The sequence below is a fragment of the Pseudopipra pipra genome, chromosome 2 (assembly GCF_036250125.1).
Source record: "Pseudopipra pipra isolate bDixPip1 chromosome 2, bDixPip1.hap1, whole genome shotgun sequence".
Taxonomy (NCBI): domain Eukaryota; kingdom Metazoa; phylum Chordata; class Aves; order Passeriformes; family Pipridae; genus Pseudopipra; species Pseudopipra pipra.
The window spans coordinates 39,504,145-39,511,478 of NC_087550.1; the positions used below are offsets into that span (position 1 = coordinate 39,504,145).

Sequence of the window (7,334 nt, forward strand, 5' to 3'; positions counted from 1 at the left end):
AGCAGAAGCTTTTAGATACCTTTATAAGTCCTGCTACTAGCCATAGCATAGGTGTCCTATTTATGATCATTTTGAGAACAAGAGGTGCCTAAATTATAGACTTAGTGGTTACATCTGTGAGATGACACCTTGGAAGATGTGAAACGAAGGTAAAGCCTTGTTACGCTACTACCTTTTGTGGATACTTTGCAATCTATGGGCAACATCTATGAACTAACTGCCCCTCCCCATTTTAAAGACTGATAGTCATATTGAATTTTTAGACAAGATATATATGTTAAAAGTAATGAATCTTTTTATTGCTTGAGAATTTTCAGCTGCAGGAACATCCTGAGCCATTTCATCCACTCTGATGCTTTCCCACAGTTGTATCATATAGCAATAAATGTATCAAGATCCATCTCAAAACAAGATTTTTTTTCTCCCAGAACTGCAATTGGGACATGCCTCCTAAATTTTTCTTTGCTATTGAGATATTTTCTTTAAATTTCTTCAGAAAATTAATTCAAATTTCATTTTCTGCTGAATTTCTAAGAAAACTCTCTGTACATTTCATCTTTGTGTGAGGTTACTCTCCATTCTCCATCTTTTCAGTCCCTGTCTTCTAGTGTATTTTCGAGTCTCAGGGTCTCTTTTAGTTTTGTCAATTTTTACAAGTCCATTCTCTAGCTCTTTGATCACAAGATGAACTCCATATTGCATATAGTATTCACTCAGCATCTGCTTCAATCAGAATTCAGCATTTGGAACACAGGCTGTAAGTATTGTAAAAGATACTCTAGAAGAAGTTTCCCTACTGTATGTCACAGTGCAATTAATAGCTGTAAATCACCACTGGACATACCTTCATTACTCAGTATACTCCAAGATTTTGTTGATGACTTTCATGGTCTTATCATCCTATCAGTTCTTTATGAACTTGAGATTTACTGGAAAACAGAAGTCTCTGTTTCCTCCCTGCCTATCCTCATTAGTATTGAAGAAGTCTCTTCCAGCCACAAGTTCAAGACGCTCATTCATATTCTTCCCAGGTGAGCTCAGTATTTTGGCCTTTTTAATTTTCTTGCAAATGAGTTTGGCAGTTCCATGAGAAGCACTGCCAGAAACTTGCTAAGCTGCTTCTTGTTCAAACCTACAGTTTGCTTGCACAGAGTTGACTCCTGGCTCTTGAATATTCTGCAGGGACTGGGGACTTAAAAGTTAGTTTGTAATGGAAAATTGAAGTCAAGTCAATATCCTCTCAGGTCTTCATTGTGAAATGCACCTTCTGCCTTTATCTAAGTAATTTAACAAGATATTAGTAGTTTAGTCAAGCAGAGGAAACAACTGAACTTAAATAACACTAGCAGTTTCACTCCAAAGAGGTGAAGTTCAGGGGAAGAAGATTGAATCTGCCTCCTTAAGAATTAGTCAGTGCTAGAAAGCAAGAAAAAGGAGGAGAGAGTTTAAACAGTAGTGGACCCCTAAACAGACCTTAAGCTGTAGTGGAAGTATGAAATCCAGCATACTTCCTTTATTTTCTTTTACAAAATACGATTGCAGATGTAAGATGTGAAACAACATAACAAAGACCTTCACTATGTAGGCTAATAAGCATCTCAAACTTCTTTGCTGAATGCTGGAAAGAAATACCTGATGGATTTCATCTTGGCATAAATAAGGAAATAAATATATATATTTATTATCTTTTTTGATATACAATTCTAGGAAGCCTTTGAACCTTCTTGGCCATATTTTTTTTTTGTGTTTTGTTCATCAATTCTTTTGAATTAAATTTTTTTGAATTAAATTTTTTTGTTTGTTTGATTTCTCTAACATCTGGACTGAGTGACAGTTTCTGCATAGGAATCTAAAAATTAGGTTATTGGAACCTTCTTGAATCACTCTCCAGCCTAATATGATTCTCCTAGAAAAGTGAAGGTTATGAGAAACACAGCTGCACAGACTAGTTTAGGAGCTGGTAGTGCAGAAGTCACTCAGCATATGTGCTTTCCAGGGCCATTATTAGCTAAAAAATTTTCTTGGCATGAGCTGTGACAGTGGGAACAATGCCAGAGTACTGAGGGCTGGGGAAGGGTTTGTATCGGTTTGTACTCAGCACTCTCGCTCTCTCTGTGGTGGTGTCACTTAGTCCTCATGGACCTGCTAGATCTTTAGCTCAGGGGTGGAAGCTCACACTATGAACCAGAGGTAACTCCTGCTTCTGATGATATACTAAAGTTAATTTTGCAACTGGTAGCAAAGTGCTGAGTTAGGTCCCCATTCAGCCTATCTCACCTCTCTCTGCTCAGATTTGTGTTAGTGACAAGCAGCTTTGTTTGGGAAGGGAATTAAAAGAAACTGTAGATTTGAAGTGATCCTTAATTATTGAGAGAGGTTTTATTCTCCTCTGATTTCCCATGAACTCATATTCTACCCATCTGTGCAATGCAATCTTTTGTCTTCTAGCCAGTGCCACTGAACAGTAGATAAGTGTTTTGGATTACTGCCTTAAAATATGTCAGTCAGATGAAGCCAATCTAGTTCTCTTGTACTTACCTATAAGACATATAAGTAATTTTTGTCACACACTTATGTGTAACACTTTTAAACTATTAGCACATTGAGATACATATTTATTTATGTTAACCTGGTGATTTTGGTAGTTTATATAACTAAAAAAATATAAGTCTTTGACAATATATTCTTCTTTGGCCCAAGGCAAATGATAGAAAATTAAGATGGAGAAGAACTGAAATTCACCTGGGCTCTGGAGATCTTCCTTGGTCTGTGCAAAGGGCTTTGTAGTCTTTTCTGAAAGTAAAATTTAGATTAAAAGATGTTATATTTGCTATTTTAACATGTCTAGTAGTTTGAAACTTGGATAAAAGCTTGTTGTATTAAATCTGGATGAAACCACATTGTAATTTACTCTTTGCCAAAACACTTGATTTGCATAGTGTCATTCAGATCAGAATCTGGGCAACTGTACATCAAACAAATGAGTATATAATTTACAGATATTTTTATTTTTTATTTTCAGCAGTTTGACCAGAAGGAGCATTAGTTTATCTGATCAGCTTCTGAATGCTTCCATGTTTGTTTTACATTCCTAAGATTCCTAAAGTCCTGAAACTTCATATCTCTAAATTGTGTTTTCAGTTCATCATGAAAAGACAGAGCACCAACTAGTCCCTTTTTTTGTAATGATTAATCATTTGTTCAAGTGTCTGACAGTTAAAAAGTGTGTCTATTGGCTATGTTAATTTGTAAAGTTTAGCTTCCTGATCGTTGTTTTTATGTTTGTTTGTTTTTTTCTGCTAAGAGTTGCTTAGTGTCCAGAATTCTCCTATAATTTTCATTATCTTTGTATCCATAGGTAAATCCCTCTCCAAGATATTATGTCTTACTTCTTTGCTTACAAAATCACAGAACACAGTAAAATTTTTTTACCTGTTCTTTTTGCCATCCACACATTTTATCAACACTTATTTGAGATTCACTTCTGCATACTGATAAAAGATTTTAATAATTCCCTAGCTCTGATCCTTGCAACATCTCTGCAGATATGTAATCTGTAGATGGCAATCTTCCTGATTTTGGGAACTGTCAGTCTGCTGTTGCTGCCTTTAATTTGTGGTACATTTATATTACTAATGTGAAATTCTTAATAATATAATAATAATTGTAAAAAATCAAACAGTTATAAAGCTCTGAGAAAATTATATGCATTTAGTTATCATCATCAAATAACTAGTAATAGCATCAAAGAATTAATTTCTATAACTGTCATATTGAAACGATCCTTTTCATGTAATTGTCTCTGGACATGGAGTTCAGACAAAGTTCTTCCTTGTCTGAACACAAAAAAATTATAGTTTCAAACAATGTACTTAACAGTGCATCTGTACACTGCATACATAGTATGCAATTCTTTCACTCTCGTATACACAAAGCTGGTACATAATTTCTCATCTGCCCCAATAACTAAATAGATCTTTGGTGTATTTTGCATACACACTATCTGACCTTGAAGCTCTCTACCTAAATAAGAGGACTTCTATAGGAGCTATAATAATCCTTTGGAGCACAGTGCAACCATTCTAGTTTTCTAAGACCAATTTTGACATTGACTTAATATGTTTTGCTAGGAAAATCACATTTTCTCTGGTCAAGAATGCGATAGCTATTACATCTACATATCTATCTAATATATAATAACGGAGAGTCATTCAACATTGGAAAGTAGCTTAGGAGCCTCAGTAGAAAGACACAAAAATTTTATGTATTTTTGCAAAATATTATCTAAGACAAACTCCTGCAAGAAATTCCATCCATCATCAGCTTCTAAACTAGAGCCTAAAACATAACCATTGAAGTACATCAGTGGCAGAGTAGATATTTAAAAACAAGGCTCGTCACATATACCTACAAAAATCCTGAAAGAGATCTATTCACAGAAGTCTGTGTCTTTAGAGACATGAGAAATTGAATGTACTCAATAGGTGTTAATTTTATTGCTTTTAGATGCTGTGGTGATTGATAGCATAAAAACAAAGTAGCTAAATTGATACACATTTCTTATTGCAGCTTTATTGTTTTTTTGAGTTTGTTGAATGTCTTATTTCAAAATGTTTCATAAAGGTAAGAGAAGATATTATAGACAAGTCAAAATATGAAGAAAACTTCTTCTAAATTAGTTGTTGTTTTTTTTCCTTTTCTCATTTTCTTCTCTAGAGTGTGCTCTTTGTTACATGATTTTTGGGAAAATAGCTGTAGTTTGGACAGATCTTGTGTTCAACACAAAAAAAAGGCATTTTGATTCTGCGTTCAAAATCTTTCAAGTTTCTTTTATATGAGTAAAAATGGATTGAAAAATATCTGAGCTGAATTGGAAAGCAAAACGTGAAGTTCTTTTGCTATTCCTACACAAAATATTAATGATATTGAAGAAAACTCAAACAGTAGCTGATACTGATGAGATAGACCTGCCAAACCTTCCTTCTACATTTCTATTTCATTGTTCTACATTACTACATGTAAATGTCATCTGCTAGACAATGGGAAGTTAGAAAGTGCAAAGGGATATGGATGGCATTAAGAAGGGACAAAAGAAATAGTGTTGATAGCAGTCAGTGAAAAAGTTTAAAATTTCTGTGTAGTGGGTTGGCCTTGGCTGGACACCAATTGCCCACCAAGTCTCTCTATCACTCAGCAGGAAAAAAAAACCAGGGATCAAGATAAGGCAGTTAAAAAAGCAAAAACAAAGGTTGCACATATGAAAGGAAAGGCAAACAAAAGATTTTATTCTCTACTTCCCATCAGCAGGCAATGCCTGGTCACTTCCCAGGAAGCAGTTTCAGTGTGCGTAGTGGTTGCTTGGGAAGCCGGGCACTATAACTACGAATGCCCTGCTGATATGGTTTGAAGCTGGCTCCCTGCTAAGTCTCCAAACCTCACCACAAAAACTCCCCCTGCCTCCTGAACCAAGGGAAAAGAAAAAAAACCAAGAGAATCGAAACGAGAGAGAGATAGCTAAAGCAATATATATAAATATATTTACACGTATATTACAGTTATATACAATTGAAATATATATACAATTTCAGAAGGAAAAGGGAAAGGGAAGGGGGAGGGGGGAGGAAAAAAAGGAACAAAACCAAAATAAAATATACACCATCAATAGCCCAAGATCTAGCAACTAAAAGAATTATCAAAAGAATGTCTTACTACTCTCCTTGGGACAACAGAAAGTTGCGCTGGAAGGACCACTGGCAACCTCCATCTCCCAAGGTCGGCAAGGCCTTACCAGGCCTCACTCCCCAACACGACAGACTCAACAGCAGGGAACCTGCACCTCCAAAGCCGCCAGAAGGAAAGAAGGGTGAAGGCCTTTCCTCCCTTCTTTTTATACCCCGGCTTACGTAAAAATCATAGGGAATATTGGATAAATCTGGGCACTTCCTTGGTTACAAACTGGTCACCGAGGAAGGCCTAGACTAAACTGCCACACCTGCCCACACTCTCCCTCCCCCACACCTGCCTCCTCCTTTCTGTTTACTTTATTGCTGAGCAGACAGCATATTGTATGGCATTTCCCCTTTGGTCAGCTGAAGTCAGCTGTCCCCTCTCAGGACTTTGCCCACCCTCAGACTGCTGGTGAGAGAGAGTATTGGAGACATCAGTGATGCTGTACTGGAGCCTATTCATCCTGACCCTATGATTTGCAGGATTTCTGATGAAGTTGAATAATACGGTAGTGATATAGCACAAATGAGATGCATTTTGTAGGGAGAGATATTGTCTTTTACTGCAGCTGCTGAAAATGTCAGTGATACAGTTTCTGACAGTGAAGGGTCCAAACTGTTTAAACCAACAGATTTGTTGAGGTTTTTGCCCATTTTCCAGTCACTCCTTTATCTGATTTTTATCGAGATTTGTTTTAGTGAAACATGTCTATCAAATGCCATGAATCTTGGAGACTTTTTCAGAATACTGGCGAGTAGGTGCAGCTACATTCCTCAATATGTTTCTTAATCTTACAATAATTTGCAATAAAGTATGAATATCATTGCAAGTATCAGTTGCAGATTACCATTTCTTCCAGTCAAATCAAATTAGTCAAGAATAGCTTCCCATCTTATTGATATTACTTTCTTCCCCCTCCTTTAGCTTTACTACAGATTGATAGAGATTCACACACCCCCATCCCATTTAAAATTTTGTTATCCTTGTTACCATATCATTTAGCTCTCTGATATGTAAAAGTATTACAGCTGAGCCTGGATACTATGACAGTGCGGTTCACTTCGTAAGTGGTCTCAGATCAAGCAGACAAATTTGTGCTCTTTCAGGTGTATTTCAAAGAAGATTTTAGTCTCAGGAATTTTAAAATCCCCCAAATTTTTACTATTTACTTTAGATGAAATCCAATGGAACAAAAAAAAACTTATACTCAGGAGAAAAATTTTTAGAATGGACTTCATTTTTTTTCTGCTTTAAGTACTTTAGGACTTTTCTGAAAAGGTTCCTGAGATTTTTGGCAAGTTGGAAATGTTATTCATGAAACAAGTGGTAAAACACATTTTCATCGAGGTACCACTGTCCTTATAAAATGACCCTTTTATTCCTCTCAGTGATGGCATATTGCTTAGAGAATGAGTAAGAAATAAAAAGAGGAAAAAATATCTCTTGAAGCACTTTCTTCTCAGCAAAGGTTAAGTAGGACTTATGCTTTTTGGGTTGTTGTTTTTTTGTGGTTTTTTTTCCCCCTCTCCTAAGAGCAAGGCAGTGAGAGTCATATAGGAGAGAGATTTCTGAATAGCTGTGAGAAGGATTCCATTTTAAATAAGGGA

The 7,334-nt window shown here is 36.0% G+C and overlaps 1 long non-coding RNA gene across 1 annotated transcript; it reads right to left on the reverse strand.

The window, feature by feature from the left end:
* Nucleotides 1-271: 271 nt before the first annotated feature.
* LOC135409507 (uncharacterized) lies at nucleotides 272-3,613 on the reverse strand. The gene is made up of 2 exons (XR_010428238.1): nucleotides 2,743-3,613; nucleotides 272-1,416 (listed from the first exon to the last, which is right to left on the reverse strand). It is a non-coding gene; the product is annotated as an uncharacterized LOC135409507 (long non-coding RNA).
* Nucleotides 3,614-7,334: the final 3,721 nt, after the last annotated feature.